General features: G+C 43.8%; 1 long non-coding RNA gene and 1 pseudogene across 1 annotated transcript; one reads left to right on the top strand and one right to left on the bottom strand.

Moving 5' to 3' along the window:
* Window positions 1–2,033: 2,033 nt before the first annotated feature.
* Magea13-ps1 (MAGE family member A13, pseudogene 1) lies at window positions 2,034–3,121 on the bottom strand (annotated as a pseudogene).
* A 6,393-nt stretch (window positions 3,122–9,514) lies between these two features.
* On the top strand, window positions 9,515–15,981 carry LOC147998400 (uncharacterized). Its single transcript, XR_015646828.1, has 2 exons — window positions 9,515–13,846; window positions 15,567–15,981. It is a non-coding gene; the product is annotated as an uncharacterized LOC147998400 (long non-coding RNA).
* The last annotated feature ends 1,410 nt before the right edge of the window (window positions 15,982–17,391 follow it).

Raw genomic sequence — 17,391 nt, 5'->3', positions numbered from 1 at the left:
AGAAAAGGCTGCATAACCTTTGCACCACAACTCTAAAAGGAAACTTTAACGTCTACGTAGTTTCCTCCCTTAATTCAGAAGGCTCAGACTGGCCTTCTGTGTTTCAGAAACCTCCCAACATGGCTCCAAGTCACAAACACAGCCAAGATCCTCATGTGCATAGTTGCAGGTAGAAAGGCGGACAGGGTGTCGATCCTGAAATTAGAAGTAAGGCATCGTCTGACCCCTGCACTCCTCACAATTCCATTGTTCTCTTGAGAGGCTGAGAATCCTCACTTTCCTTTAGATCTAGCAGTGAACCTTTGCCTGTGAGTCTCTTCTGTGCCACACAAGAACACTCTGTCAACTGGTGATTGGGGCAGTGTGAAAGACAGTCAGGGCTGAGGGCAGGATGTCCTTTGTAGACCAGGGGAGGCATCAGGAACATCAGAAAAGATGGGAAAATGTGTAGGGATTGAACTGCTCACACACGGAGGCACAGCCAGTTTAATGGGCATTGTATCGGGCTGGGAACGGACAGAAACTCCCACACTGGAACACCCAGCTATCCAGGATGCACTCAGGGACAATCTCTACATATACTTGACTCATGTGATCCACTTTATTTTAAGACTGTTCTCAGTAGCTAACATAAGCCTCCTGGAAGGTCCTTCTACTGCTGGTCTCATAAACATTACAAAGAACTAGGAAGAGTCCTGTGTTTGTCAGAGGGACAGCCTTGGTCTGGTAGGGTGAGAACATCCTGGGAAACAGGTACAGAGAGTGAACAGACTGCAGCAGCAGAAAAAAGGGACATCCTTCCCTCAATGTAGAAGGAAGAACGGCATTCAAATATATTCTCTCTCAATTGCTCAAACTCACACATATTCAAACTCTCACTCATGTATACATACATAAATGATTTCGTCTAAAACCTCAATTGTTTTGGTGATGAGCTCTTGCTGCTGACAGGCTGTTCTGTTCTCAGGTTCACCAGGGTCACCTGAGGTACTCATCTCATGCAAGGGAAACATTAATACACACAGTGATCTTAGTAGACTCCTGTGCCTCTCCTGACACTCTCTGGGAAGGCAGAAGTGCACGAGAGAAGGAGTTCTCGGTCCCACATCCCTGTGATCTTAACCTATGTGTTGTGAAGAGGGTGGGGAAAAGATGCCCTACATGTGCTATGTTCATCTGTAACTCTAGCACCAGGACAGGAATGACGTATGCACCTTTTGCTTTCCTGTTTTTAGGTGATAGGGATACAACCCAACCTTCCTGATGGTGTACGTTCTTCAAGTGTTCAATCACCTAGTGACATGCCAGCCTGCGTCCTCCAGGACACCAACAGTGACAGCTCAGAGCAGTTTTCCCTTCTCTCAGCCCTGAGTCATTCACACATCCCTATGGCATTTACTTGGTCAATATTTCTGAGAGCTATTACTGCCTTGGTTCATCCCACTGAAAAGAGACTACTTGCCCCAGGGGACCCCTCTGAGCCTTCCTGTGCTCATATTAGAGATAAAATGGAACTCTCACTTGTGTTTCTGGCAGGGCTCTTGAACATGAACTTCATCTTTTCTGCACGATGAATGGATATGCTGACCAGAACGGGAGACTAAAACCATTTAGCCAAAATGTATAATTTTATTCTGTATTTCAGGAAAATGCCAAGTTCTTTCTCAATTCCTGTGTAGTCCCTAGTAGAATACCATGGTATCTTGAGACATATGAAACATTAGACATAAGTCAATCTCATTTCTTTATAAAACTCTCAGATTGTCCTAAAATGGAGCAGCAACAGGAGGTGTGTTAACAATGCCATCCACAATGTGAATCTCCAGCTATGGAACCTATAGTTAAAGAGACAACGTATTGCAATAAGGACATCGCCCAAGTCCCACAGTCAGTACAGACAGAATGCAATGGTTCACACTCTCCTCACACGGTTTCTCAAACAAGGGTACAGTACTTACCCCAAACCCTCTGACTGACCTGATGTGGGATGGGAAGGCCAGTGCACTAGCATGAGTGCCAGTCATAGCATAGTTCTATCTGTTGGGCGAACCTGATCTAGGCTCTATCTCATTTCTCAAAGTCTCTGCATTCCTAGTGGGGTAGGATCTGGGATGCTGCTTAATAATTCTGGCAAAAAAAAACAAAACAGTGTTTTCATCTAAGTGGTTTCTGCATGTGTCCTGGGTCTCCACACTAACTCATGACTAGGATGTCTCTGTCCAGCACCTGTCTGCATTCCAGGTACAGTTCATGCACAAAAGGTTCACTAATGAGGCTTCTGTCCTATGCAGACATGACAGGATCCTTCTCTACATATAGCCCCACTATTTTCAATATATGCCACAGTACCTCCTCAATGGCACAATTGTCCTCTTTGAAGGTGATACATGGCATGTGATTACCATGCTTGTCTTGGGTATGCCAGGAGAACCATGCTAATGCCATCATAAGTGGCCCAAGGGCATGGACAGGAGAGTAAGAGTAGACAGTGGGATTCCTTTGCATTAGGTCAATGCCAATCATCACCTCATGCAATCAGCAGCCTTAGTAAAGATCACAGGGTAGTGTTCCTCATAATCTCAGATGATCATATACAGAAACTCTAAGAAGGATGTCAGCTGTTTTCTCCTGTACTTGCGGAGCAGAAAGAGAATCAAATCAACTTTCTTTGTATTGACTGAATCCTGCCAAGGGGATTCAGGGTCAAGCAGTTCCCATACTTGGCTTTCTGAAGCCCAACAGATTGGGTCCTGCCCTGTATCCCATGGCTTTCGGGGGAGAGGAGGCTCTGAGCCCTCTGGGATGAATCCAGCATTCCTCCGACAGACATAGCCCCTGAGTTATGGCATTGGGTTCCACAGAGAATGTTCTATGAACAAAATATACTGTTATCACATATGCCATGGCCTATAGGAAATGAATATAAATGGCTTCTATGTGTATGTCTCCTCTTGGGCAAGATCAATTCTCGGAACAACTTTTTGTCTCTGAAGTGGCACAGAAGGTATCAAGGTCACCTCGAGCATCCTGACACCTGGGCAAGTGTCCGTCCCTGAATTAGAGAACCTAATTCAGTGTGGATCGATTGTCCTAAAACAGTACTGTACAAGATCTTCGCCATGATGAAAGGCTAGGTACAGCCTGTTTCAGGTGACTAGGCCATCCAGCTTCCTAAGACACGACGCTAATCTGTGAGTAAGGCAGAAAAATAGGAAAGGGGAAGGAATCCACTCCAAGTCCCTCAGATTTTCAATACATCTAGGGTAGGCATGTAGGTAGTGAGGACTGTGCATGAGGAAGGGACTCTCTCAACTCTCACCCTGTGTCCTCACACACCTTATCTTCCCTCTGATGACCCAGGTCACAGTGCTCTCAGCAGACCCTTCAGCTCCTTTACTCTCCTGCCCTGGTTGCAGGGCAGGAGACACAGACTACTATAGACAGTGCATCAAGGCAGTCTCTTTGGAGCCACTGTGTGTGGTCTGGAATGGAGACTCCTTTACTTATCCCTTGCTTTCCTTTCCTAGAACTTCCCATGTGCCTATTAACCAAGAGCTGTGTTCAAAGGAAGAATCCCACTCAAACTAAGGTCCACACAGAGATGCCCTGTAAAACCTGTCAAGAGAACTGAGCCTCTGTAGTGTTCATTATTCCTTGTGTGGGATGCATCTGCAGTTATGGCTACCATTCTTGGGCTCATCTCGGGTGACATAGGTGTTCCCAAAGTCCCTCTGAAGGGCACCTTAGCCCAGCTTATTGAGATCCTTGCTTTCCATGCATGGCATGGCACTGCCCACTCAGAGCTCTCCAATCATCTGAACATGAAAATACATGCTTTATGCAGTCTTCGGTTTGGAAACAAGGTCCTCTTTGCATGCTAATTTTTGACAGTAAAATCTTGTATGCCTGGTGATAATGAATACCTCTTTGGGCACAGGTCCTTGACATTTTCTGGGCTCTGATGCTACCCAGACTTGACAGGGATACCTTCCTGAGAGAGGAGACAGATGTCAAGAAGAAACACCTCTGGATACTTCTGGACACAGGTTTCTCAAGACTGGCAAAAGGAGCAGGATACTGTATTCTCTTTCAGGTTCTGAAGGTTCTTCCCCATTCCCCACAAAGCTCTGCCTGGACCCCAGTTCGATCTTACAGTCCTAGCCCACCTCTGAACACCACCTTAGCAACTAATCACAAGTCAGAGATGACACCATTGGTGTACCGTGGACCTGCATTCACATTCTGTGCTACAGATCAGGCAGCTCTAACAAGTCCTTTGTCAGAGAGGAATCTTATGCTCCTCATGGGAGGTTCTGGTTCCTTAACCCTAATATACCTGAGGTCTTACTCCCAGGATAAATCTCCTCACTCATCCTCACACCACAGTCTGAAGCAAAAGCACAGTGACACAGTTTGGCCTCCTTGTCAAGGCCTCCCAGGATACAAGGGTATGAAGAGGTCCAGCAGTGCTCTGAATGGCAAGGACACATAAAAAAACAAAAAACAAAAAACAAAACCACAAACCAAAACAAAAAAAAAAACCAATAACAACAATGAAAAAACAAAAAACAAACAAAAAACCCCTGGACCACACTGAGTACCAGGCTGCATTAACTCTGAATGCACTATCTAGAAATTGTCCTTTAGGGGAAGGTCATGATATTACCTTGTCCCTGATAGAGTGGCCTTCCCCTCCTGGAACTCCATTTGCATGTGAAAGGGTAATGACACCATCTCAACAAGTGCCTGGCACTTAGGCATCCTGTTTGTTAGGTGCAAGAACCTAACACCTCAGGTCTATCATTGTCAAGTCTTAAGAGAGACATGGAAGCCCCAGGAGGGCTAATAGTTTCAGTCACACTAAGTGTATCTCTTTGATGGCCAAAATAATACAAATTAGCTCGATTGATCCAGCCTTTCTATCTTTCCAGGGTATGGATTGGGGCCCCTGATCATTCTAAAATCCAATATTGTTTCCATTCCTGAGTTTAAACCGAGGGAATAGAATAGGAATTTGCTACAAACATCGCTGTAATGGAAATATCCTTAAATTGTGCCCTAGATAGACTGGGGCTTCTGCTGTCCTCTTGGGTCCCACATAGACCATAAATGTGAACCCACTCTCAAGAACAACCTCCCAACTAGAAACCATTTCCTTTATCTTTGTTTCTATATTACCTGGCAGGGTAAAGGGCTAATTCTGGCAAATTGTCCCTGTTTGCTGATTTTTTTCTACCCCTAGTTATAGACAAAACTTTGTAGGACCTTCTCTCTGAGACACTCCCCCACCCCTTGGTGAGTGAAGCATCTTCATCTGACCTGTAGTTCCAGACTGGCTCCCTTTGTACTAGGACTCCTCTTCCCCAGTATGTCCCACCTTCCCACCTGAATTAGTTTATGTAAGCTTGTCATTCCTCTTCCAGGAGGGCTGGTCCCAGACACAGCCAGACAGCACAACCCCTTCTTTCTGGGCTGTAGAATTGTGCAGTTACCAGACGAGGTCCATGCCTGGGATCTGGCTCATCCAGGGACTCTTCCTTTCGCTTGCCATCTGAAGACCTTACTATCAAGGTCTTTATGTCCCTCAGACCTCATATTCCCACTCCTGAGGCAGAAAGGAAATCCAGCCACAACAACTACCCTTGGAGGGCATCCTAGGCATTAGAACAAGGGCAGAAGTGCTCTACAAGGTCCACTGTTTGAGAGGATGCTAGGCCCCTCTACAATTCCCTTCTTCCCATGCTAGGTCACCTGGACTGCTGGCAGATCCTGGATACATCCTCTGGTAGCAGTAATTGGCTCCCCTGTGTAACTTTAATTCTTTTTCAAATCCTATTTTTAATGTTGGTTCTTAAATGCTTTAGGCTACCACCCTTGAGTGGTAGTAGAAAGGAAAGTGTACTGGGGCAGTGAGCCTGTTTAGCAATGGGTTTGGAGCATATTCTGGCTGTGTTATCTGGAAATCAGCAGTTCAGTACACAGGTTACCAGGCAGCTGGATCCACTTGCAAATACTTCACGAGCAAGCCAGCAGTGCAGTTTGGTAGAGTAGTGCTAGCAAACATGAATCAGCAGTGGTCCCAGTACCTAGCCGACACAGCCAAGCCTCAACCATGGAACAATGCAACAGGGGGGACCTGGAGGGAGGCCATGAGACATTCTGGGCTGTGCCTCTCTCAGGAAAGCAAGGTTCAGGGAAGACTGGAGGCCCATGACCATTACACAGCTGGGTGTATAAACCAATCAAGTTCAGTCTCTGTCATTGTCCTTCGAGTCCTATTTATACCCGCCATGCATTACTTGTCCTCCTCCTTCTCAGAATATGCATCTGTCTCAGCTGACATCAGTCTGCCCACCAGCCTGAGTCCTTTGAAGCTGCAAGAAACTGCAGGACACCAGAAGTTTATTTTGTGTTTCTCTCTATGGAATCCAGGCAAATGCAGTTCAACTATGCAATGTAAGGCAGACAAATACATACTTGTTATTAACAATGAATCCTTCATCGTGTGACTTTTCATGTGCTTGCTTTAGCAGAACATGCTTTCTCCTGTGTCTGCTTCACCTAAATTTTTTTCAGGATTCTGCCTTAGTCTTTGACCTGTATCCACTTCAAGGGAACTTTCCTTCACGTGTTGGCCCCTGGAAAACTCCATCCAACCGACTTTACAAAGAACCCTTAAGTTTCCACTTCATTGTGGGTACAGTTTCAGCATCTATTGCCCTTCATATCAGCATCCGGGGTGGACCCGTGCCATCCAGGGACTGACTTGTGCAAGCCAGAGCAGGTAAGAGTCTCCTTCCTTCATGGCCACCACAGGGAGATGCTGAGGTTTCTCCCTGAGGAGCTCCTCTGAGGCCTTGTGAAAGACCCTCAGACAGAGGAGACTCTCGCTCCAGTCCTGAGGACACTCACCACCCCACAAACACACGGGACTCAGTCTTGATGTAAAAACAAGAGGTTTACTTTGGGATACCAATGCATTGGGGCTCGACACGGTCCTCACGCAGGAGGGATGTGAAAAGCCTCGAACAACAGAAATGTACAGCTTAAATATTCATTTAAGATTACACAGTTTCATTAGCTCAGCTATTTTGGTGCCAAGGATAACTAGGCAGATGTTTCTCATCCTGGAATTCCTGGGATAGGGCTGTAACCGCATCAATGCAGCTATTTCAGTACCAAGGACGTCTGACTTGATATATGTTTTCTCATCCTGGGGTTTCCAGGACAAGGACCAAGGATATCTGTCTTGGCAGGTGTTTCTCTTCTGGAGTTCCTAGGACAAGGCTATAGCTATGTCAGCACAGCTGCATTCAGTACCAAGGACATCTCACTTCTATAGTGGTCAGTTAGCTTCCCAGAGATGTTTCCTGTCTTGTAATTGCCCTGCAGTAAATATGTTCTATACCATCTGCTCTTATGGTCCGGCAGCTTCCTAGAGAGTGGGTAGGAATGTGCTTTCTGCACTTTCTGGTCTATTGTCTAACATCTAGGGGCTAAGCCAGGGCCAGCTTAAAAGATTCTCATTCTTTCTTTTTTCTTTTTTTTTTTTCCGGAGCTGGGTACCGAACCCAGGGCCTTGCGCTCGCTAGGCAAGCGCTCTACTATATAGCGCAGAGCTATATCCCCAACCCCGATTCTCATTCTTAAGAAAAGGCTGTACTAATATCAAATGGGAATCTTTCACTTGAAACCATAATCATGTGCCCCTAAGAAGCATACAGATGGTTTTCTTTTGTGTCTGTGTCCAGATTTCCCTTTTCTCATAGGAACATAGTCATATTGGATTAACAACCCATTTTAATGGTCTCATCTTAACTATTAAGTCTCCACTGTCAAATGAGGTTGCTTTCACAGGTGTTATCATTGGGAATTAAGATTTCCATTAAGTTTTGGAAGGAATCTTTTCAACTTGCAGTATTACCTAAGTTCATACAAAGTGGGTTGCTAATACGGAATATAAGCCTTCTCTCCAAGATTGTAATATGAGTGACACTGATTCAGTATGTACCATACACTCCATATGTGTATTAATTGAGGCTGTCACAGGCCAGTTTTCACCAGTAGGGTAAACTGAGGCAGGCAGCCTTTGTGGGTCGGTGTAGAGAGCGGCGCGGCGAAACAAAGATGGCGCCGACATCCAGCCTTGTCTGGATATAAACGACTTACTGCGCATGTGCAGGCTTGTCCCCTTGCTAGGGCTCCCTCTAGTGGTGAACAGCAGTACTGCACATGTGCGGTTTATGCACCAGGTGTTAGTTGACCGTTAATATGCTAATGAGGTGATTCATTCTCCGCCAATCCCTGGAGGACAAGTAGTGGGGTGATCCAAGCCCCACCAATCCCTGAGAGATAATTAGCATACTGTTGTCTATATAAGCCGAGCGATTTTGCTGCTCGGGGTCCCTGTTCAAGAGAGCTGTAACACTAAGAGAGCTGTAACACTAAGAAGAGCTGTAACACAGTAAAGGCTTGCTCGCAGAAGAATCCTGTTGCCACGCGTCGTTCTTGCTGGCGGGACATTGGGCGCGCGATAAGTGGTGCCGAGACCCGGGAACCAACATCGCCGGTGCCAGGGGACCCTTCAGTGTGCTGAAGAGGATTCAGAACTGCGAGAAGGTAAATTAAAAGGTAAGCTTCGAGAGGCATGCCCCTTTTTGGAAGAGAGCATGTCAGAAACGGAGCAGAGTGAGAAATTAGGCTTCGAGAGGCATGCCCCTTTTTGGATTTAAGAGAGCATGTCAGAAACGGAGCAGAGGCAGAAACGGAGCAGAGTGAGAAATTAGGAGCTCAAATTAGGAGCTCGCAAAAAGAAAAAGGTTACTAAAACAAAAGTGAAAGAGATACAAAAGGCAGAAGAAATGCTGCTGGAGGAAAAAATAAGAGTGCCCCGGAGGACGAAGTACAAGTCATCCAGAGAGGATACTTTGTATCCATTAAAAGAATTAGAAGCCTTAGAACTGGCTGGCAGTGACTCTAAGCAAGAGTTGTCAGAGTCCGAGGAGGAGGAATTAGAGGAAGAGGCAGCCATATATGAGGAAGAAAGATATGGGCCTAGGTGGAGAGCCACTGTGAAGAAACCTAAAGTTATGGATCCTTTGTGGGCAAGGCTGGTAATTTTGTTTCTTTTTTTCTTTGTGTGGGATAGAGAAGCCACAGACGGCAAGCTTAAGCCCGGACCAAAACCTCTTTGGCAAATGGTCCCTGCCTGCTTAGAGGATAAACAATGTGAGGAAGCCGTTAGAGCCGTTAGGACAGGTCAGAGGGTCCTTGCAGAGCAACAAAGTATGTCAGAGGGAGAAAAGGTCTCCAAAGAAAAAAAGAAAAGAAAAGGAGATAAAAGGAACAGAGAGAAGGCAGAGATAAAAAAAGAGGATAATCAGGACCAGGAAACAAATAAGATATATTCTTTAAAAGCCTTGACCTTAGAAATGTCAGACAATCTAGAAAGCATCACCGACAGCTTAGAGAAAGTGAAACTAAAGGTAGAACCATCGGGTCCCGGGCCTCCGGCAGAGCAACAAAAGGAAGCGCAGGACTCGACCTCAGTTCGACCACCAGACTCGTATTGACCCCTCGAATGGGAACTCAGGTGGTGGATACAGATTTTAAAGGCCCCAGTAAGCAGAATTCAGAAGGATCACAGAAACTGAAAGCATGTGCAAAGATAAAGATTTGGGGTAGTGGTAGTGGACAAGGTAATAATGGTAAAATGTTTTTGTGTATGTGTTCTTTTAGAGTTATGTTAAAATCTAGAGAAGCAAAGTCGATTCTCATAGATGCTTCTAGTCTTTGGACCCTGACTAGAGACAGTTTACACCCTGGACAAGAGAGAGAATGGGGTTGAGAAAAACATTCCTCCCGAACTCTCCACAGATGCTTTGGCAAAAGAAGGAAATGAGCTTAAACTTTTTGGAGCTCTCCTGGGAACAGAAGGAGGTGGGAGACGTCTTGCCTCCTTGCTGGCTCCTATTGGAGAAGTGCTTATTTCTGGTTCTGGGTTCTTTAGGTAGGATGTTTGGGTCCTTTTGGTGGAACACCATCTAGTTCTTTTCCTCTGTGTCTATTGTCTGTCCTTGGTGCACCAAGCTGTCCATGTATGTCAATTTATGTCTGGGTTTTGCTTCTCCTTGCTTGAATGTTTTGTGTTTCATGTTTAAAAGAAAAGGTTAAAATTTTAAATGGTGGTTGATTCACCCATTGATGTAGCTTTAACTCCTTTCAAGAAAGGAACAAATAAATAAAAAGTTTCAATTGGCTTTTGGAGCCTGCATCTGTAGCTAGAAGCCTAAGTTGGCTGGGCAAGCTCCCCAGGGGGCTGGCTAAATGTTTACACTAGCCAATCCTAAAGACACAAGGAGCTTCACAGCTTCTAAGGTAACGGAACTGATCGCTGTCTCTCTTAGAAAAATCTTTGACTGTGATTATTGGACTCAACAGGTGACAAGGTGTTTCTCTTAAAACTACAGCTAGAAAAAGTAAAAATGGTGATTGATTTAAATATTAAAGGTATGTGTAGCCACTTCATTTTTGTTTTCTGATTGGTTTTAAATGAATGAATATTCTCTACATGCCTTGGTTATGGACTATTGGCTTTTAAGTTATTGGATATGGTTTAAAAAAATGTAACATTGGAGGAAAGTAGAAGATTAGAAAAGGCAATGCTAAGAAGGTACAAGGAAAAGGAAGATCTGCTTTTGTGTATACTAAGAACCTTTTGTCAGCCTACAGGAGTGCTATGGCAACAAGGTCCACTTCTTTGGATTTATCCCCATACTTCTCCAAATAAGACCCTTGAATATTACACTTCTGCTGTTGCACAGCTTGCTGTGTTAGGCGTTAAATCTTGTATTCAGCATTTTGGTATTTTACCCAAGAAAATTATTATACCATATACAACAGCTCAAATAGAAACATTGTGTGCCTTGATAGATGATTGGGCCATATTACGCTGTAGTTTTGATGGAGAGTTTGACAATCATTATCCTAAGGATCCTTTGCTACAATTTTTTTTTACTGAACATCCAGTGATCTTTCCTAAGATCACTGCCTCAGAGCCTTTGCCAGAGCCTTTGTTAGATATTTATACAGATGGCTCCAAAACAGGTGTAGGTGCCTATATGGTTGATTCTCAAGAACCAGTATTAATTCAATACAGTCCAGGTACCCCCTAAATTACAGAATATAAAATTGTATTGAAAGTTTTCAAAAGATTTCATGATTATTTTAATTTAATTTCTGATTCTGCTTATGTAGTTAATGCTGTGCACTCACTTGAAATTGCAGGGCCAATTTGGTCGAGTAGTACCGTATGTCAAATTCTTTTAGAATTACAAAATTTGATTTGGGCCAGAAAAAATAAAATTTTTATACAACATATTCGAGCCCATACTAATTTGCCTGGTCCCATGACCAGTAATAACACCCTGGTGGATGCTAGTACTCGTAGAGAGTTTATTTTTCATGCCACTCCGGTTGATCTCGCTAGAGGATTTCATCAAAAGTTTCATGTACCTGCTTTTACTCTTCAACAAAAATTTAAAAATCTCTAGAGCTGCAGCTTGTGATGTGGTGTTACGTTGCCAAAATTGTGTTCAATTTCACCACCCTCCTCATGTGGTATTAACCCTCGTGGTCTGATCCAGCTAAAACTTTGGCAGATGGATGTCACACACATATCTCAATTTGGAAATTTAAAATATGCTCATGTTTCTGTTGATACCTATTCCGGTATTATACATGCTACTCTGATGACTGGTGAAAAGGCTCGTAATGCCATTAGCCATTGCTAAAACTTTGGCAGATGGATGTCACACACATATCTCAATTTGGAAATTTAAAATATGCTCATGTTTCTGTTGATACCTATTCCGGTATTATACATGCTACTCTGATGACTGGTGAAAAGGCTCGTAATGCCATTAGCCATTGCTTAGAGGCATGGGCAGCCTGGGGAAAGCCTGATAGTCTCAAGACAGACAACAGGCCTGCCTACACTGCAAAGTCCTTTCAGGCATTTTGCCAGACAATGCAGGTCAAACATACTACAAGATTGCCATACAATCCCCAAGGTCAAGGAATTGTGGAAAGAGTACATCGTACCTTAAAAGAGCTTATACAAAAACAAAAAGGGGGAATTGCCAGCAGCTGAACACCAAAAGAACAACTTTCTTTAGCTCTTTTTACTCTAAATTTCTTAATTCTGGATGCGCATGGCCGTTCTGCCACGGATCGCCATGCTGCTACTACACCTATAACTAATGTAGAAGTAAAGTGGAAGGATGTCTTAACTGATGAATGGCGTGGCCCAGATCCCGTGATTTCGAGATCTAGGGGAACGATTTGTGTTTTTCCGCAGAATCAAGAAAATCCAATTTGGGTACCTGAGCGTTTGACTCGAAAATTGCCTTCTGCTCTTCCTGAAGATGAGACTACAAACCCTACTATTACTACTGGGAATGGTAATACAGGTTAATTCTCTCACCCTGTGGGCTATTGCCAGATCCTGGCCAGTACCCATGCCAGTTCATAGCAATTCTACTGTTTTGAGAATAAGACTGACAAGCATAATCTCTGGTCTTGGTTTCAATGGGTGCTGTCCAATGAGCAAGGGGCATATACATCCCTGACCCCCTTTGCTAGGTTGATGGGAGAGAACTTCGTGCTGTAAAATGTTTCAGCTACCAGAAAAAGGTGATACCAGGTTGATCAATATTCAATATAATAACCTCTTGGTAAATAATACTGCCACTAGTACTTCAGTATGTGCTAGATCACCTTTTTTCTGATAAGCACTAATGTAAGCAGTGGTGCTTTAAATTGTAATAGCTCTGATGTAGTCTGCTATTTAGCTGAATGCTGGGATGGCACTAATGACACCGCAGTGATGGTTAAGATTCCCTCCTTTGTGCCAATCCCAGTGGAGGCAAACCCAGATAGCTTTCCTATTCTTAATTTGCTGAGAGCCAAAAGAGATTTTGGAATTACGGCAGCCATAATTTCAGCCATTGTGCTGTCTGCTGCCGCAGCTACCACAGCTGAAATCGCTATGACCAATCAAATACAGACAGCTGAGACTGTCAATCAGATTGTAGAAAGAACTGCAGTGGTGCTAGAGATACAAGAAGAATTTAATACCCATTTGGCATCTGGCCTTCTATTAGCCAATCAAAGGATAGATTTAGTTCAAGAACAAATTGAAGCACTGTATCATATGACACAGCTGTCTTGTGTTTCCTCCCTTAGAGGTTTATGCATTATTCCTTTGTGAGCTAACTTTTCTCAGAATTTTCAACAGAGCAAAGAAATCTCGAATTATCTGAAAGGAAACTGGTCCATGAAAGCAGAGCAACTATCAAGACAATTGCTGATGCAGATTGCTGTCCTCAACAGCACTAGGCTGGACCCCATCACAGTTGAAGACTTTACCTCATGGATTACCAATGCTTTCTCCCTTTTCAAGGAGTGGGCGGGCATGTTTGTCCCGGGGAGCTATTGTCCTCCTGGGATGCGGAGTAGGTCTCTGGCTTATTGGCTGTTTAAAAAGAGAACATGCCAGACACAAAATGGTTGTTTACCAGGCTATGACCACCATTAAAAAGGGTGCTTCTCCCAACATATGGCTGGCCTCTTTGAAAGATCAAGAGTTCGCCCTAGATCATTTTTGTCACAGTCATGTGGAGTCATTGTATCCAGGGACGGGCAACTTTCCTCGAACTCGGACCAACCTAAGACACGGGGCCCGGTGGCGATAGGGTAACTCTATGACAGGTAAGGCCGAGTTTGGATGAGAACGACCTAAGACAGGAGCAATGACAAGATTGACGTGACACCCAGATCTAGACCAGTCATTTTTTTTTTCTGTCTTTTTTTTTTTTTTAACTTGACATTCTTTTACTTCTTTTTTTTTTTTTTTTCCCCCCACGGGCTTATAATTTTTTATTAACTTGAGTATTTCTTATATACATTTCGAGTGTTATTCCCTTTCCCGGTTTCCGGGCAAACATCCCCCTCCCCCCTCCCCTTCCTTATGGGTGTTCCCCTCCCAACCCTCCCCCCATTGCCGCCTTCCCCCCATAGACTAGTTCACTGGGGGTTCAGTCTTAGCAGGACCCAGGGCTTCCCCTTCCACTGGTGCTCTTACTAGGATATTCATTGCTACCTATGGGGTCAGAGTCCAGGGTCAGTCCATGTATAGTCTTTAGGTAGTGGCTTAGTCCCTGGAAGCTCTGGTTGCTTGGCATTGTTGTACTTTTGGGGTCTCGAGCCCCTTCAAGCTCTTCCGGTTCTTTCTCTGATTCCTTCAATAGGGGACCTATTCTCAGTTCAGTGGTTTGCTGCTGGCATTCGCCTCTATATTTGCTGTATTCTGGCTGTGTCTCTCAGGAGCGATCTACATCCGGCTCCTGTCGGTCTGCACTTCTTTGCTTCATCCATCTTGTCTAATTGGGTGGCTGTATATGAATGGGCCACATGTGGGGCAGGCTCTGAATGGGTGTTCCTTCAGTCTCTGTTTTAATCTTTGCCTCTCCCTTCCCTGCCAAGAGTATTCTTTTTCCTCATTTAAAGAAGGAGTGAAGCATTCACATTTTGATCATCCGTCTTGAGTTTCGTTTGTTCTAGGGATCTAGGGTAATTCAAGCATTTGGGCTAATAGCCACTTATCAATGAGTGCATACCATGTATGTCTTTCTGTGATTGGGTTAGCTCACTCAGGATGATATTTTCCAGTTCCAACCATTTGCCTACGAATTTCATAAACTCATTGTTTTTGATAGCTGAGTAATATTCCATTGTGTAGATGTACCACATTTTCTGTATCCATTCCTCTGTTGAAGGGCATCTGGGTTCTTTCCATTTTCTGGCTATTATAAATAAGGCTGCGATGAACATAGTGGAGCACGTGTCTCTTTTATATGTTGAGGCATCTTTTGGGTATATGCCCAAGAGAGGTATAGCTGGATCCTCAGGCAGTTCAATGTCCAATTTTCTGAGGAACCTCCAGACTGATTTCCAGAATGGTTTTACCAGTCTGCAATCCCACCAACAATGGAGGAGTGTTCCTCTTTCTCCACATCCTCGCCAGCATCTGCTGTCACCTGAGTTTTTGATCTTAGCCAATCGCACTGGTGTGAGGTGAAATCTCAGGGTTGTTTTGATTTGCATTTCCCTTATGACTAAAGATGTTGAACATTTCTTTAGGTGTTTCTCAGCCATTCGGCATTCCTCAGCTGTGAATTCTTTGTTTAGCTCTGAACCCCATTTTTTAATAGGGTTATTTGTTTCCCTGCGGTCTAACTTCTTGAGTTCTTTGTATATTTTGGAAATAAGGCCTCTATCTGTTGTAGGATTGGTAAAGATCTTTTCCCAATCTGTTGGTTGCCGTTTTGTCCTAACCACAGTGTCCTTTGCCTTATAGAAGCTTTGCAGTTTTATGAGATCCCATTTGTCGATTCTTGATCTTAGAGCATAAGCCATTGGTGTTTTGTTCAGGAAATTTTTTCCAGTGCCCATGTGTACCAGATGCTTCCCTAGTTTTTCTTCTATTAGTTTGAGTGTTAGACCAGTCATTTTATTAAACAAAAAAGGGGGAGATGTAGAGAGCGGCGCGGCGAAACAAAAATGGCGCCGACATCCAGCCTTGTCTGGATATAAACGACTTACTGCGCATGTGCAGGCTTGTCCCCTTGCTAGGGCTCCCTCTAGTGGTGAACAGCAGTACTGCACATGTGCGGTTTATGCACCAGGTGTTAGTTGACCGTTAATATGCTAATGAGGTGATTCATTCTCCGCCAATCCCTGGAGGACAAGTAGTGGGGTGATCCAAGCCCCACCAATCCCTGAGAGATAATTAGCATACTGTTGTCTATATAAGCCGAGCGATTTTGCTGCTCGGAGTCCCTGTTCAAGAGAGCTGTAACACTAAGAGAGCTGTAACACTAAGAAGAGCTGTAACACAGTAAAGGCTTGCTCGCAGAAGAATCCTGTTGCCACGCGTCGTTCTTGCTGGCGGGACATTGGGCGCGCGACAGGTCGGTGCCTCGAGTGGGTGACTGGGGTAGATCCAGATGCCTATACCGGCTGCTTTCTATGGCAGCCAGCAGTTAGGGAAGTTTCCCAGAAGACTTTTCTCTAAGGGAACAAAGCTTAATTCACTGGGGCTACCAGTCCCCATGGCCAGCAGAACAACACTGAACTCTTTTAACTCTTTGGAGCAGGCAACAAAGAGAAGAAAAGAAAGAAAGTTCACAAGCACACACACACACTCACGCACATACATGCACATGCAGACACACACACACACACACACACACACACACACACACACAAAGTGGGAGAAGCAAAGAGTCCAAGTCACTTCATACACACAAATATATACATACATACAAAATGCATATATGCATATCTACATGCATACAGACCTACAGACAGGTAAAATGTTCAGAGAAAAGGACTAGTAAATACAGTCCAGGAATTTCAAGCACGCATGCACACACACACGCACACACACAGGCACACACAGACATTAACACAGACATACACACACAATGTGTGGATGGAACAAGCACAGAACCAGATTTTATATATATATATATACATATATATATATATGTATATATATATATGTTGATGAGTGGAAGAACAGTGTTCCAACCACCACACTTAATTTTTTTCTCTTATCGCTTATATATTCCAGAATAATCTTTCAAGAAATATAAAGTTACAACGTGATTACATTTTAGTTTTCTTCTAGTAAACAATTATGAAAATAATAGTATGTTCCCTGATTCTTTTACAAAAAATAATAGTACACAGTATAGGTTTTAAAAAACCAAAAATCCAAAAGCCAAAACCCAAATTATTCCCTAAAACCCGCATACATTTGTAACTAAGCAACTTGTTATAGATTAACAAAGTGTAAGCAAGCGAGGCAGTTTTCTCAGCCAGTTTCACTTACTGGCAGATAGCATTTTACATTTACAAAGAAAAGGGTAATTATTTTACTATTTATCTTTAAACCACTCTTGTAAGACTCTTAAAAGAATCACAAATCTAAACCCTTTCATAAAAATCAATCATATCTGCCTTAAATCCTCAGAATGCATATGTACTCATCAGCAATTCTTATTACATCATATCAGGAAGCTGAGAGCAAAAATGGGTGTCAGAAATCAGTCATCACAGTCCAGCCTCAGTGAGATTCAGGTCAGCCAGTGCTGGCGTTGTTCTTGTTACCCGACCATAAAGGGCCCTAGCTTAACTAGTAAGAGTTTGCCTTTCTGAACTTCATGTTGTTCACTAAGATTTCTTACAGCAGAGCCAGTAGTAAAAGCATTTCAATGTAGCTTCACTAACAATTTTATTTTCCCAAATGTTTTCTGTAGGTGCCTG

This window comes from Rattus norvegicus, chromosome X, assembly GCF_021556685.1.
Source record: "Rattus norvegicus strain SHRSP/BbbUtx chromosome X, alternate assembly SHRSP_T2T, whole genome shotgun sequence".
Classification (NCBI taxonomy): Eukaryota; Metazoa; Chordata; class Mammalia; order Rodentia; family Muridae; genus Rattus; species Rattus norvegicus.
Note: the sequence above shows the minus strand (reverse complement) of the source record. Positions and strands in the feature narration are given on the sequence as shown.